This window comes from Peromyscus maniculatus, chromosome 14 (genome assembly GCF_049852395.1).
Source record: "Peromyscus maniculatus bairdii isolate BWxNUB_F1_BW_parent chromosome 14, HU_Pman_BW_mat_3.1, whole genome shotgun sequence".
Classification (NCBI taxonomy): Eukaryota; Metazoa; Chordata; class Mammalia; order Rodentia; family Cricetidae; genus Peromyscus; species Peromyscus maniculatus.
In genome coordinates, this window is record NC_134865.1 from 17,964,408 (window position 1) to 17,980,689 (window position 16,282).

The 16,282-nt window shown below is 45.0% G+C and overlaps 1 protein-coding gene and 1 pseudogene across 2 annotated transcripts in view; both read right to left on the bottom strand.

The window, feature by feature from the left end:
* The window catches only part of Akap6 (A-kinase anchoring protein 6), a 504,011-nt gene extending 489,747 nt beyond the window's left edge, over positions 1 to 14,264 (bottom strand). Inside the window, exon 1 of the mRNA XM_076550667.1 lies at positions 14,134 to 14,264. The gene's annotated coding sequence lies outside the window, so the exon portion shown is untranslated. The remainder of the gene's footprint in view (positions 1 to 14,133) is intronic.
* Positions 1,578 to 14,261, bottom strand: LOC102903172 (aldo-keto reductase family 1 member B1 pseudogene; annotated as a pseudogene). The gene is made up of 2 exons (XR_013044299.1): positions 14,134 to 14,261; positions 1,578 to 3,109 (listed from the first exon to the last, which is right to left on the bottom strand). The product of XR_013044299.1 is annotated as an aldo-keto reductase family 1 member B1 pseudogene (transcript).
* Positions 14,265 to 16,282: the final 2,018 nt, after the last annotated feature.

Consider the following 16,282-nt stretch of genomic DNA (forward strand, 5'->3'; position numbering starts at 1 on the left):
TGTATTTTTTGACTCTTACTGATCCTGGAGCTCACTGACTCTTTAGGCTGCCTGGCCAGAAAGCCCCTAACCCCCTCCTGTCTCTGCCCCCATGGAGCCGGGGCTACAGGTGTGCACGCTCCATGCTTGTCTCTTTTCCGTGGGTGCTAGCGATCTGAACTCGGGTCGTGTGTTCACGTGGCGAGCACTTTGCTGACTAAGCCGTTCCGGTGCCTCCAAAAGCATTTAAATGCCTAGCCGGAACAGGCATATTTTATAAAAGGCCTATTCTAGCAAGCCTTGGAACTGGGTTAATGTCCCTGACCACTGTGCTATCTGCAGACTCACTGGAGCACTCAGAGCATACAGAAGTAGCCCACCTCTGTCTACGAGGAGCCAGCCTGTCTCCCACACGGGACGATTAGTCAGAATCTTCTCTGTTACAAGGCAAACATGTCACCTTTAGGTGTTGCCCCACACTGATCCCTGCCAAGCTGATAACTAGGGATAAATTCCAGCATAAGCTGTGCTAACATGTTAGAGAAGAATGAAATTACACCCCCAGGGAGCTGTGAAAATCCACGCACATGTCCCAGCGAGACCTTGGGAGGACCTCTGTAGCTGGATTTTGAGGGTGCCTGATCAAGGAGGATGAAACACAAGACTTGTATGAAGCATAAAGTGACTTGGGGATGCAGAATTTAACACCCAAGCAAGAACAAGGATCCAGTAAACTTGCTAAGGTTCTACCAACCTGTTGTCTTGTTGATGCCTAGAAAATCCACAACTGATGCTCAGAAAAGTGGACATACTGAAATACTGACCTATAAAGGAGGAGGAGATAAAGAGGCTGAAAGAAGTGGCCATGCTGGAATAGATACATTCTGTGATGCTAAACGCTTGGTAGAAGAGCCAAGAAGATGCTTAATTCTCTGAGACCAGCAGGAGTTTTCTGGTAAAGGTGAATCACCCAAAACTTCAGTCCTTCAGAACCTATAGTAGGCGGAGGAAGCTGTGAAACATAATAATGATTTGAGAAAACCCAATACCAGTAGAGGCCAGGGGGCAGTACAGAAGCCAAGTGACCAAAATTATTTCAATGATTGTCAAGGTTAAACATATAACTATCTAGCCAAAGGCCTGAAAAGAAAAATCTATCAGAAGACAAGAGATTAAAAGACCCATGTAAACAGACAGATAGTTGAGAGCATAAAGGCAAAAAGTGCTCCATTCATGGATTCACCCTCCAGTAGGCATTGGGCAATCAAATGGGCAAATGTTTGGGCCAGTAGACATACACTGGTCTCCGTCATTAATCGCCTGAGAATAACCTAGGGCCAGCAGTACAAGACTCTTATTTACCAATCCCATAACTATTTTATCTTCCTGCTTAAAAATTCCTCATCCTTGGGCCGGGCGTGGTGGCGCACGCCTTTAATCCCAGCACTCGGGAGGCAGAGCCAGGCGGATCTTTGTGAGTTCGAGGCCAGCCTGGGCTACCAAGTGAGCTCCAGGAAAGGCGCAAAGCTACACAGAGAAACCCTGTCTCGAAAAAACCAAAAAAAAAAAAAAAAAAAAAAAAAAAAAAAAAAAAAAATTCCTCATCCTGGACATTTTTTTGTGGGGGGGGGGTCACAAAAGCAGTGTTTCTTTGAGACAAACAGAAGTCTAACCCAAAGGATCACAGTTCCAAGCACTCAAAACTTTAACTGTTAGTGACACCACCTGGACTATAAATCTTGCTTCTCTTTGCTTGGAAAGGGTACTTGTGTTAAACATTCTCCAGGGGGGTTAAGAAGAAAGACCAAGAACGGCTGGAAGAAACACCTCTGCTACTGATGCGACTTTCCAGAGCCTACATCAAACTACATCAACCCCTCATTGTCTGATCTGCAAGGTTCCGCCATCACAGAGGGACACAGGCCACACGACACCTGCAAAAACAGAAGGGGCAGGAAGAACAGGTGCCAGTCGCTTGGGGAAGAGCAGGCATCCACAGCTTCAGACTTCTGTGTGGAAGGGGCAGTCCTTGTGTTCAGTGTGGCTCGTCAAGGCACACACCCTCCAGTTCCTGTTGTAGCTGAGCAGAGTGGTCATATCTTCACGGCTCAGCTCGAAGTCAAAGACCTTCAAGTTCTCAACAATGCATGTTGGTGTCAGACTTGTAGATCACCCCCAACTTCCTTTGTATAGGGAACCAGATCAGCACCTATAGTTTTATTGTACTTGGATGCAATTTCCTTGATCCTGGGATCCTCCAGGAGAGTAGGATCTTCAGGGTTGGCCCAGGGCCTGCCAGGACAACCAAGGAGACTGTACACAGTCAACACGATGCCTTTGGAATAGCAGTACTGAATCAGCTTCTGAATTAGGTACGGGTGGCACTCCATCTGATTAACTGCAGGCTTACATTGTAAGCAGGTGTGTTTAAGAGCCTCTTCATCTGAAGAGGGTTAAAGTTGGAGACACCAATCCATTCCAGCAAACCTTCATCCACTAGTTGACCCATGGCCATCCAAGTATCCACAAAATTGGTGTCACCGGGAATCTTGTTTCCTGATGCATCCAGTGGGCAGTAATCAGGCCCAGGCTTAAAGCCTGTTGGCCAGTGAATAGGGTAGAGGTCCAGGCAGCCCAGCGGCAGACAGCTGAGTGTCTTCTGGAAGGCTCTGTTCACCATGCTCGTCAAACCTCCACCCCAGCTTGCTGACGACGAAGAGCTCCTGGTGCTTCACCACCTGCTCTTTGAGCTTCTCCTGAAGGGACATTTCCACCTCTCTCTCATTCTGGTACACCTGGGCGCAGTCAATGTGGGGGTACCAAATGTCAACAGGGCCTCAGTCACCTGGCCAGGAAGGGACTTCCAGGTACCCAGGCCTAGGTTGGGCATCTTGGCAACGCTGTTGAGCTCCAGGTGGCTGGCCAAAACTGCTTCACATTACACACCCTGCCCAGCAACCATGCCTCATCCTAGACTTTAAGTAAGTTAGCTATAATATGTCCCAGTGGAGGTCTCTTGAGAAACGCTTTACCCATCTGTGCTTTAGGAATCTGTGGGTCTGCGTGTGCATGCCCAGCACCTTGTTTAGAAGGTTCTAGAGTTCGCAGGTGACAAGGACTGCATCAGGAACTGAAATCAAGAATGAGAGAGAGAGAGTAGGCAGTTTGAAAAGCAAATGTGAATGGTTGTTTGGTCAAAAATAGATGAATAACAGACAGCATCCTCTGTGTGTCTCCTCCAACTGTCTTGCACATGAAGAATTTTCTAAGTTATATTAATATTTAATACAGATTGGTTATCTGAGACCTCATGGGGTCTAGAAACAATTTGACCTAGGCAATCTCAATGCTGCTGGAAGCTTCTTAGAAGACAAACAAGGCTGCTACCCAATTAATACAGATCACGAGGTCCCTCTTTTCCTGCCTTTCACTTGCATTGTGAAGTTCTCTTGGAGCTCAACAAGTTAATGTGATGATAATTGTTGATATATAGCCATAAGATGTTCTAAAAGTAGGTGTGTGTGTGTGTGTGTGTGTGTGTGTGTGTGTGTGTGTGTGTGTGTGTTTATATCAACACCCAGCTACAAGAAGGGCTAATATTAATCACTGTCACACAGTTCACCTGGTCAACAATATGCTGTCTGCATGGTCTGTGGAGTAATTGAAATCGTAACCTTCCTCCTTCAAGAGATAGCAAAGGTAATAGAAAAGGGTCATAATCCTTGACACAGACCTCTATATATTTGATGCCTATGACTACAGTTCAGTCCTCAGCATCAGCTATCTGCCCACATCCACAGAAATGGCTGTATGTTCCCAGGCAGACATTACCTGTCTTAATCCTGTTCGGTTTCAGATTGGTTCCCTCCTTTCCCATGTGCCTTTTTTTTTTTTTGTGCAGTGTTGTGAATGTGGGTGCTAGGCACATGTCATACCTCTAAGCTGCTTCCCCAGCCCTGATCTATTCATCCTATGACCCAAATGCTCACAGCTTTCTTTAGTATCATCGGTACATGTTAAATGTAGATGTCCGTGTTCTCCTTCTTCAACTTGGGGTTTAAGATATAGACAAGATATCACCAACTGTACTTTCATGGCCCCTGATCAGACAACGTGCACAAAGTAAAAGTCTCAGGTTTCGGGTCCCTTGTGTCTCTGGCCCCACCGCTATTTTAGAATGTTTGATACATGAAAAGGTTATCCTCTGGTTTCTATATATGTTGCCTATAAAACTGTCAACATACTTAAATTCTTCCTTGATGGCTGTTTCCCATACAAATGCGGTTTAGTGAGCGATCAGAAGAACCACTTGTTGCCAGAGGCCTGGGCTGGGCTGGTGGTGAGTCACAACTTGTCTACTTAACTCTACTTGTCAGCTGTGAGTGACACTACCTGCTCTTAGGAAGGAGGGGAAACAGCATTATAATGAGCATCTGAGGCCAGATGTTTAAAATAATCAGCTTTATTCCCGTCTGCCACAGGAGGAAGCTTCTCTGGTGATGGCCCTAAGAATGAGCCCCATGTGGTTGGTACACTCCAAATTGCACTGCCTGTGTTACCAGGAAAGCTGAGGGATGATGCAATACAGAGACCCACAGCCAGACATTATGCAGAGAGAGAGAGTGGGGTGGGGGGGGAGGAAAGGTGGGAGGGAGAGAGACCTTTGGACACACAGCTCTAAATGGAATGTCTCCATCAAATCCCTCCTACAGAGCTCAGAGAGAAGAGGAAATGGAAAGAGTGTGAGAGCCAGTGGGATGAGGACACCAGGAGAACAAAGCCCCCCAGATCAACTGAGCAAAGCTCGTATGAACTCCCAGAGACTGAAGCAGCAAGCACAGGGCCTGCCCTGGTCTGCATCAGGTCCTCTGCTATGTATTATAGCTTTCAGTTGTGTGTTTTTATGGGGCTCCTGTGTGTGCAGACAAGAGCCTCTGACTCTTGTGCCTTCTCTTGGGGCTCTTTTCCTCCTGTTGGTTTGCAGTGTCCAACTTCGATGTGATGGGTTTTGTTTTTCTTATTATATTTTATTTTGTCGTGTTTGGTTGATACCTCTTAGAACCTATTTTTTTTTTCTAATGAGAGACAGAAAGGGGGTGGATCTGAATTGGAGGGGGAGGGGAGGAGAAACTGTAATGAGGGTATATTGTATGAGAAAAGAATCTTTTCAGTGAAAGATGAAATATTACATAAAAAATAATAGGCTTTAGCCATAATGAAACAACATTAGAAATTAGGTCCATAATATGCAAAAGCTAAAATGAAAAGGCTTTATTTTCTGAAACGATTTAGAAATAAGCAGCTACTTCTTGACTAATGGGAAAAGACAGCACCTTGATCATATCTTTCTTTTTAAAACTCCTATTAATAGAATATTTTATTAATTCCTTGAGAATTTCATACTGTGTATTGTTTTCAATATTTTTGAGATTGTAATTCAATTTCAATATCTCTCTCTTTCCATTCCTCCCTCCAAACCCTCTCATACACCCCTTCTCACTGGCCTTGAAATCCATGGCCTCTTTTATCATGATTGTTATTGTATACATATATGTACTTTTGTATTCTTATATATTATATATAATCCCTAAATATAACCTGTTGAGTCTGTATAATGTTATATGTGTGTGAGTGTGTGTGTGTGTGTGTGTGTGTGTGTGTGTGTGTGTGCTCACGCGCTGATTGTTTAGCAATGGAAAACCAATTGTTGTATTCTTCCCTCAGCAGGGACGTCTCTCCAGCTCCCAGCTTTGGGGCTGAGGCCCTGTGGGCTTTTCCCCATCCGGTTTGGCGTGTTTGATGGTGTCCCCTTGTCTAGCTCATGTTTGGTGATTATGTTGGCGAGACTATACATCCATAGCCTCCAACATACAGTGTATTCAGATCATGCTCACCCCGCCTTCTAAAACTCCTAAGGCACTTGTGATATTTTGTTGTGATGAGACATTTGAATTTTTGAGGTATTCAAAAAAGTCATGGTCTGAATAAAACCTGTGAGATGATGCCTATACATTGAGAGGCCATCTCAGAAGCTTGTGCATCTGGGAAGAAAGAATAGAGAAAAACGTAAATGCTTCCGTCCTTCTGGAAGTGAGACATTTAAATATGTTCCTTTAAAGTGATTTTCTCACAAACAAGGTTCAGAATATGCATGTTCCGTAAAACCATCCTTCTAGACAATTCATAGTCAACAAAATTAGACAGCGACTAAGCTTCATACACAGAACCAATCCAAAATGCACCCACTTTTTAGGATAAGTTTTATACCCAAATATAATTTCACATATACAGGCCAATGGCTTAAAACGCAAGGGGCAGTTTTCTAAACCTAAACCAGGAAGCCCAAAGGCATCCCCCAAGACAGCCTTTGCTTGGCATCAGGTACAGTGAGTGCTTATTTGGTTGGCTGATTTCTTTTGGTTGGTTTCCTTGATTATTTGTTTTAAGACAGTCTCTCTCTGCAGCTGCCCTTGAACTCAATCCAGCCTGCCTCAGCCTCTCTGGTGAGGCCTGAAAACGGCAGCTGTTGGTACGAAGGCTCTTTCTTCTGCGGAGGTTTCATTTCCTGGAATGCCTAGAGAGGAGAGTCCAGGCCAGCCTCGCCTGTCCTTTCTGAGAGGCAGCCAACCCCGAGTGACGCCCTGATTAGGGCAGCCAAAAAGTTTTAGTTTTGATCTTTTGTAAAGAAAAGTTGAGACTTTGCCCAAGTCAGCAGAAAAGGGAAAATATCATGGTGAGTATAAAGCCTCAGATGGCGTTTGCCTCCACGCTGGGCAGGCATGTTCATGTGGAGGCTTCCTGCTTGCCCGCCTAGGCAGTGGACAATAATGGAGCTCCTATTGTCTGCATATTCACATAGAAAGTATATTTGTGGACTGTGTCATGTGACTCTAAGACATCTTAGAGAAGGGCCTTGGGGATGGCAGATGGTCCTGAGTTAGAGAGCAAGACCCTTTGGCCTTTGTAAGGTTCTTTCTGGGGACCTCTAAATTAGCTCCTTGTTTCTTTCAGTTTTTGGACATGGAGGAGGGTAGTTGGCTCCTTGGCTCCCAGTGTTGGACATGGAGGAGGGTAACGAGACAGCCCCTGCTGATGGGCAGCTGGGTCCTGCAGCCTGGGAACGCCCTTTCTAAGTAGCATCCTGCCACCTGGCTATATGGTTTCAAACCCGAGTCACAAGGCCAGAAATGTATCGGTTCCCAACTCCACTTGTCTGCTATGGAAACCCAGAGTTTTTTTAACATCTCTGTGTGCTATTCACTACTACAGAACACAGGACAGGAACAATGTATGGGGATAAAGTTTATTTTGGCTTACCATTTCAAAAGTTTCCTTCTGTCATCGTAAGGACACATGGCAGAGGTCCTGGTGGCGGGAGCGTGTGGCAGACATTTGTTCACATGGCAGCAGACCATGAGCACAGAACTAAACAAGAACCAGGCGTGGGTATGGCCTATGACCTCCAGAGGCCCATTACTAGGGACCTGTTAGCACTAGCCAGGCACCAACTCCTAAAAAGCTCCACAGCCTTCGAAGTAACAAGCTGGGGCCAAGGGCTCAAAATGTGAGCCTGTGGGAGGCATTTCAGATGCAAACTCTAACTGCTCTCCATAAGCCGTTCTTTCCTTACCTGGAAATAAAAGAACAAACCGACCCAAGAATAACTTATACATCTGATACATTAATTACACGTGTGATACATTTAGCATACAGGAAGTTGTTGACAATTTCCGTCCCCCTTCTGAACCAGCAGAGCTATGACTAAGGAAAAGGGAGACAAGAAAACTGACTCCTCAGCTGTAACACTGTTGCAAGTGTGGAAATGGTAACGCTGTTTGTGAGTGTGGAAAATGGTAACAATGTTGCAAGTGTTTGAATTGGTAACACTGTTGCAAGTGTGGAAATGGTAACGTTGTTGCAAGTGTGGAAATTGTGACAGTGTTGTAAGTGTGGAAATGGTAACACTGTTGCGAGTGTGGAAATAGTAACACTGTTGCAAAGTGTGGAATTGGTAACACTGCTGCAAGTGTGGAAATACAGGCTGGATCACTCTCCCTGTTTACACTAGCTGACACTTTGGAAGACAAAGGAGACCACGGAACTGACCTCACAGGGAAAGAAGCACAGGACCGTGTCACTAACAGAAGGTTGTGACCTAGGGACAGAAAGGCACAACCTTGATATTTGCCTTCTTCCTCATTTTCCTAGGAAATTCAGTCCCAGTTGTTGCTGAAACACACTGGGATTTTAAGATGCAAGTGATGTTGAGATCCCATTAGCTCTTTAGTGCAGGAAAAATTGAAGCAAAGCACAGGGTTCCAGGAAATGCTGTCTGGAAAGACTTGGTTAACAGGCTAAGTTCTCTCCAGTCACCTCTTAAAACAATCATTACATTTTTTTTTCTATTTATTGTGGGGGAATCATACACGCCACAGCTCGCCTGTGGAGGTCAGAGGACAACTTGTAGACTTTGGTCCTCAGCTTCTGTCATTTCAAAGATGAAACTTAGGTAGGCAGGCTTGGTGGCAAGTCCCTTTAACCGCTGAGCCACCTCCCCGGTCCCTACCTAGCCACCTGTAATTAAAGAGTTTAAAGTAAATTAATTCTATCAGCTATCTGACTGGGGTGGATGAGCAGGGAAATACCTGGGTCTTTATCAACATTCTGGCTGCAAATGTTTGGTTTTGTTGAGATTCTTTCCTACACTTTAATGCCTTTCTTTGAAAACATTAAAAAGTCCAAAGTATTTGCCAGATGATATAGATCTGAAACAAAGCAGGGGGCCTTTTCTACCTTCTCCACGTGGCCTTGAGGACGCAACTTCCTGTATGTGTTCATGAGAAACCCATAGCCCGAAATCATGGTGATTCTCAATCATTCAGAAGCTGCTGTTATCAATAAATAAATATACAAAAAAAAAAAAAAACTTTATTCCTTGGGAACATCTATTTACAATGACGTCATCGTGTGTTCTGGCTTCAGTACGAATCTATTTTCCCAGCCTCCACCCACTCAGATCACAACTATCTATGCTTTTTTAACTAAAATTCTTCTCAAAGTAAGTTTTAACTAAGGTTTTCTCTACTACCAATGTTCAGTTCTGGTTACATGAAGCCAACTTCCAAGCCTGCCTCAATCAGGGTAGCTCTATGTTTCCCTCTTTTAATTGTCACAAGCTTGCTTGAATTAAGACTTTGAAACTTCTAGGGGAAATTTATAATGCTATCCCTTAAGAATGAAGTCAGTTTTATTAATTTAGTTGCTGGTATTTTCTTTCAGCTAGTCATGGATATTAAAATGCTGCGTTCCTGTGTGAAAATATTTTGAAAGTATTGAGTGTTTGAGAAATTTCAACAGGCAGGGAATCTGGGCCTCCACATCCTGTCCCAGTTGCCTTGAGGGCCTGGCTGCCAAAAATCTAAGATTTCCCCCCTGGGAGTCCCATACACACACATCCAGCCAGGAAGGTCACACTCCAGTCAGAACTCCAGGGAAAGAGAATGATCCAAGGGGCTGTGAAATCAGGCCAAGCATTTACTACAGACCAGAATCCATCTCTAACGCAGCGACCCAGTTAGTGAAGAAACATTACCCTCATCCCAGCACACTATTATTTTTGTGTTCCTATGTGGGTCACGGCACAGAAAATTCTATGGAGAATTTGCCAGGGAAAATATGGAAGTTACAACTGAGAATTGTTGGCCTTCCTTTTCTGGACAAGTTGTCTCATGAAAGACAAGGTGAGGTCATAGGGTTTAAAACCTGTGATCATCCAAACAGGGGATTTCATAGATGGGGAAACATTTGTAAAGAGTCCAGAGACTGATTTATGGTTGTTCACACTTTCTTTTGCCGGGAAAATGAACATTTTTAACTTGTCACCAAAATTCCTTCCCTGAGGGAAATGTAAATGTCTACCCCTACACCCACACCCCAAGACCCAATGACGAACCAAAGCTTTGATTCCACCAGATTTTACCCTGGGGAACCCAAAAGATTACTGGACTTATGTTTGCAGCATGAGTAGAGACATTGACAGAACCCCAAAACAGCCACACTGGGACGTCGTCACCCACATGGACGATGGCTTCCCCATAGCTACATAGATAGACCCCCCCCCCCAATCTTCCCCAGCGTATATACTCCAGCCCTTCCCAAAGACTCTGAGGCCATGTGCAATCAGGGCAGAATTGTATGCATCTGGCTACGGAAAGCGGTCAAAGACAGAAGTGTGGATTCAGTGACTCTCGACTCTCCCACACCTTCCTTCCAGGAGGTAAAGTCAACAGACCCCGGGCTCCATCATGATGCACTCCAGCGCGTACATAGAACTTATCTCAAGTTCTGGAGACGGCAGTAGTTTGGCTCAGAGGGCAGTACTTTCTACCTCTTATCTGCATCATTTAATAAAAAGCCGTTTTGGCACTCAGGAGCAGAGAGAGAACAATCTTAACAGAAAGAAAGGGGGGGGTGTTTCTTTGTTGAGTAGGTCAATTGACTTGCACCTACTCATGAAGGCACCTAACCTGGATCAAATATTTCGTTGTGTTTTCATTTTTAACCAATGGGAAGTAGTTTAGGGCAGTCCCGGTCAGCATACTGGATCCCCAGAGTTAGGAGGCTTGAAGAGGATATGAGACAAGTTCCCAACGCAGCCTGGGGCCTGAGCTGGGAGAGAGAGTTCAACAGGACAGAGGGGAAATCCCTGTGTGATAACCAGCTCCCAGCTTGTGAGAGTCAATGGAAAACGGCACACTTAGACCTTAGGTCTTCGCCTTCCTCTGCCCAGCCTTGGGAGCTGGACAGAGGAAACACTCGCACATACACACTTGCACACACAACTCCACAGCAGCTCTGCTCTGCTTCTCCGTGTTCCAAGCAGGCTCCTTTCCAGCAGGTGGCAGAGCACACACATAGAAGATTCCAAAGCCACCCAGCATTTTCTATTTATTTATTTATTTGTTGTCTCTCAGACGGTCCATGATAGCTCTTGAAAAGTCAGCAGGGCTACGTGTGTGCTTAGGAAGCACGAGACCTTGAGCTCAATCCCCAACATCGAAAATAGTTGTCCTTTTTTTTTTTAATGGTCCAGGTGTTGGAAGGGATGCTGTAAGTTTTAAAAAACCTCGCTCACATTCCATCCTCCCCTCCTATTCACGTGACACTTTGGTTTTCACAGAGAAGCAAACACCCTGCAGAAAGAGGAGCCACCACACAAGGAAACCCTGCCAAGAACCTGCAGAGACCGGGCTCAACACCCTCCACCTGCCCAGGAACCCAGCAGCACATTGATAAACAGCACCAGCCCTCATGAAAGCCTTGGCTAGTCCTTTATCGCCTGTGTCTGTAAAGTTACAGTTTTAGTTAAAAAAAAAAAAAAAAAGAAAGAAAGAAAAGTAAAAAAAGAAGTCCACGGGTTTCACATTGCCTCTTTTTAAGGAGAAAAGTTAACAGTTGTAAAGTTACACGCATATCAGGAGAACAACCAGGAACCAGCGAGTGTCTCTGTACTGGAACTCATATGGCAAGCTGAAAAGCCATGTCCTAAAATATAATCTAACTGGGTTTTTCAGATACAACCCAAAGTGGATGGCTTGCTTTCTAGGCATCAGAGTCCTAGGCTGCAGGACTGTGCCCTGAACAAGAATGCTAATGGGAAAAACAAAACAAAACAAACAAACAAACAAAAAACCAACAACAACAAAACCACGCCATACAGCAAGAAAATCCACATCACGTAATTCTTTAAGCAGCCATTGCAATTGGGAATGGGGACTACAGTTGGGGGCTTTGTGAGTCATTCTGAAAAATAATTTGAACTACAGAGGTAAAACTAATCGTGCTTTTCCACACCTACAACAATCACAGTCACATTCCCACCTTCACGCCCAAGCAATTTCCAGCAGAAATTGAGTCTGGGAATAAATGTCCTAGAAACATGTTTAAGCAGCCTGGATTTGATCATCAGATCCATATTCCCTCTTCATGTTCCCTCTTTGCTTTCCAGTTTCGGTCTGGTCTTACCCTCGGCCCCAAACAATAGGGTCCCCAAGATGTCCTGTGCCTTGTACCTTCTCAGATGGTACCCACTTCACATGACAGAATGCTTCTTAGAGCTAGAAAGGACCTGGCAGGAATCAATGCATCTATTTCTACAGGAGAATAAAACTTGCCCCTGAGAAACACACTTCACAAAGCCACAGCTCACTACTCCTAGGTTCAGGATTCACACACACACACACACACACACACACACACACACACACACACACTTGCACACACACTCACACACCTCATTGTTGCCATCCTGTCTCCTTGAGTTTTTCATTTTCACCAGGCAAAGTAATTGGCTCCATTATCGCTTCTTTAGAAAACAGCCCTTTAATGGACAAGGCATTTGGGGTTAAATATTTCAGAAGAGACATACAGGGCAAGCAGGAGACAAAGTCTTGAGCTATGGGCGCTTTCCATACCCTCAAATCACATTCTGCCTGTGTATGACTCACGCTTGAAACATTCGAACGCCAAGGTCTGAGCTGTGACGAGCTGATCCTTGGCAACTGAGCAAAATATAGGCTTTATGAAAGTGGGGCCTATTTTACCCACCCCCATATCCCTGTAGTCCATCCCCACCACCACCTCCTTTTTAGTTCCCTGTCTTACTTAGGCCTAGTCCTTTTCATCAAAAATCTATTATTAGTAAATATCTATCAGCTAGTCACACTTTGATGGTCTTATTGCTTGGCATCTCTAGAATTTCAGTTTTGGTCCCCATCATAGGCCTCCAATCTGAGCGACGTTTGTGACCATGCCCTAAGCACTCTCCCTGTACACAGCCAAGTTTTGCAGTCTTTGGAAGAATGGCAAATTGTTCACAAGAACAGCTCCCTTCTCCAGTAACCTCCTACTCTATGATCTTCTCAGCCTCTACATTTTTCGACAGTAATCTAAAGCTGGCCTTCCTGCCGTCTTCTCTCTTTCCCAGCTGTCAAAACCTAGAAAACACGACGACGATATTACACATCCAGACCCAGCTCCATTTCTTTATAAACACCAAGACGCCTGTTTCTCACACCCTGCTGCACCTCACTTTATTAGCTAGGATCCTGTTTTCACCCTGGAACACACTAGGGGTTGCTATTGCCATAGCCAGGCCCAAGGAGCTTGGAAACAGCGAAGGGGAGCAGCAGGGCCTCCAGAGTCCTGGAAAACACTCTAGCTAGGCCTCTCTCTTCACAAGATCTCGGCAGCACAGAATCCCCGGTCAGAGCTCGCCAACAGTGCAAGTTCAGAGGAGAGCTGAAGATCTCCAAGCCGAAGGCTTCAGGGGAAGGCTCGTCGGCATGACCACTCGTCATCTTGATAACTGCTGGACGGGATCATTAATCCTTCCTCGCCACCGCCGAGTTCTGTTTAGACAACCGAGTGGTAAACACTGGCAGGCAGAGTTACACATACCAAACGTACCCACAGCAGCTGGGACGCTCTTGAGCTTGTCCCTGCCTTTCACAATCCTCTTTCTTGGTATGTGATAGCTAAGGCTTCGGGAATGAATTCTTTATATACAAATGACTATCATCGACCTCTGTCAGCCCCCGGCTTAGCTACAGCAAAATGCTTACAGACTGCCCGTCCCTGGCTTCGGTCAACTGTGCTTCAGCGGTGGGCACATACGGCAGGGAAAACTGCACCCTATATCAAAGGCCTTTTTCAACTTGCTAAGCAAGTTATTATGACAAAGGAAGCATTTTGTTCAACTTGTGAATTTTTTAAGGTCAACAAAACGATGGTGTGTGCTTGTGTGTGTGAGTGTTTGGGGGAGAGGTCGGAGGACAATTGACATGAACTGGTTCCTCCACCAGGTAAGTTTCAGGTATCAAGCTCACGTGGCAGATTTGACAGGAAGCACCTTTACCAACTGAGCCACCTTATAAACTGAAGTAATTTGTTTTGTGTGTGTTTGTTTTGTTTTAGTATACAAATTTTAAAAATTCATTAATTTAAAAAAAATGACAAACTTACCTACTAGTATGAACAATAAACATTCCCACCTAGAGAGTGGATCGGTACCAAGAGAAATAACTCTGGTATTCACCCAAGAAGAAACACTATACCCTCGTGACTACCGCCCCTCTATAGCCTCGTGGTTCTCACCCTCTGTAAGTGTGGTTCAGTCGCTCCTCACAAACGCTAAGGACAACTCCCCAGCCAAGTCCCGGATTTGAAGAATCTCAAAGAGACTCAAGAAGAACTCTGATGCAGACACCATTCCAGGGCCAGTCTTCAATGGAATGGTTTCCTTTTTGCCCTGACCTCCACCCCAAGAAGAGAATTCCAGGCGTGGCTACATCATACTTGCAGATAAAATACAAGGACTTTTGCAAGCACTGGGTTGGCGGATCTACGACAGCTTTGCTAAAGACGAGTGTAAATAGGCCACACTTCATAAAGCGTGCAGAGAGCTTGAAGCAGCAAGTGGCTCTCGATATGCCCTCACATATTCCAGAGATGTCCTTCACCAGTTACCGGGGCTGACGTCATATAACGGAGACCCAGAACAGAACAGGGTGGGCACGGTGCTGGAGCACCTACGTTGAGAAAGCTGTTGCCCTGGCTGGTTTGATGTCAACTTAACACCAGCTGGAGTCACCAGACAGGAGGGAGCCTCAGCTGAAGAAAAGCCTCCACAACATCAGGCTGTAGCCAAGCCTGGGGGCATTTCCTTAATTAACGATCGATGAGGAAAGGTCCCGCCCATCGTGGGTAGTACCACCCCCGGGCTGGTGGTCCTGGGTTCTATAAGAAAGCAGGCTGAGCAAGCCATGAGGAGCAAGCCAGTAAGCAGCATCCCCCCATCGCCCCCATCAGCTGCTGCCTCCAGTTTCCTGCCCTGCCTGAGTTTCTGTCCTGACTTTCTTTGATGATGAACTGTGATGTGGAAGCTTAAGGTGAATAAACCCTCTCCTTCTCAGGTTTCTTTGGTTACGGTGTTATTTGGTTATGTTGCTATCATAGCAATAGTAGCCCTAACTAAGACACCTGCACTCAGAAAAAAATCAACTCTGGCTAGCCCTCTAGCAGGATTCTGCTCAACCTCTGGGAAAGTCGCTCTAGTTAGCACAATCACACACCAAAGAGAAGACTCGGGTGGCAATAGCAACGTATCCATGCCCTAAGGTCCTGGTAAAAGGCCCTAGAACATTTCCAGCCCTAGAACCCTAAAACTCTACCCCCTTTAAATAAAAATCCAAAGACAAAGCCTGTTGTAGTTATCACTGCCCAGAAATTTTCATAGGTAAAATGACTGAAAAGTAACAACGGAAAGCAAAGTTCAATTTAATATTATATTCTTAAAATTCTTTTATACTAATTCATGTAATTTTCTAATCAAAACAGTAAGAAATAAAAGGGCTTGTTTCTTTAGTAAACTCAGCAGTGACTGTGTTTGCCCTCAGCCTCATCTGGAAAGATTAAAACCCCATGACACCACCACCTGATGGATTGCTGCTTTCAACCAGTTTGGAGTGGGATCTAGATTTTTTTTTTTTTAATTCCTCCAGTTTATATAACCAGAATGAGTACATCTAGGTCAACCAGGAGAATAATATTTATTTGTTTGTTTGTTTGTTTATTCCGAGACAAGGGGTATAATCTTTATTTATTTATTTTGAGACAAGGTGTATAATCTTTATTCATTTATTTATTTATTTATTTTGAGACAAGGTGTCACATAGTTCAGGCTGCCCTTGAACTCGTTAAGTGCTCAAAATTGACCTTGAACTCTTCTGATTCTCCTGCATTTACTTCCCTCCTGGTGTGCTAAGATTACAAATGTGCACCACCACCCCTAGCTTATTGGACACCAGGGATTAAACCCGGGGCTTCTCTTGCTCGGTGAACACTCTACCAGCTGAGCTACATCTCCAGCCTCAGGTGGTGTGTGTGTGTGTGTGTGTGTGTGTGTGTGTGTGTGTGTGTGTCTGTGTCTGTGTGTGTGTGTCTGTGTGTGTGTGTGTCTGTGTCTGTGTGTGTGTGTCTGTGTCTGTGTGTGTGTGTGTCTGTGTGTGTTTGTGTCTGTGTGTCAGTGTGTGTGTGTCTGTGTGTGTGTCTGTGTGTGTGTGTGTGTGTCTGTGTCTGTGTGTGTGTGTGTCTGTGTCTGTGTGTGTGTGTCTGTGTGTGTGTGTCTGTGTGTGTGTCTGTGTGTGTGTGTCTCTGTCTGTGTGTGTGTCTGTGTGTGTGTGTCTGTGTGTGTGTCTGTGTGTGTGTCTGTGTGTGTGTGTGTGTGTCTGTGTCTGTGTGTGTG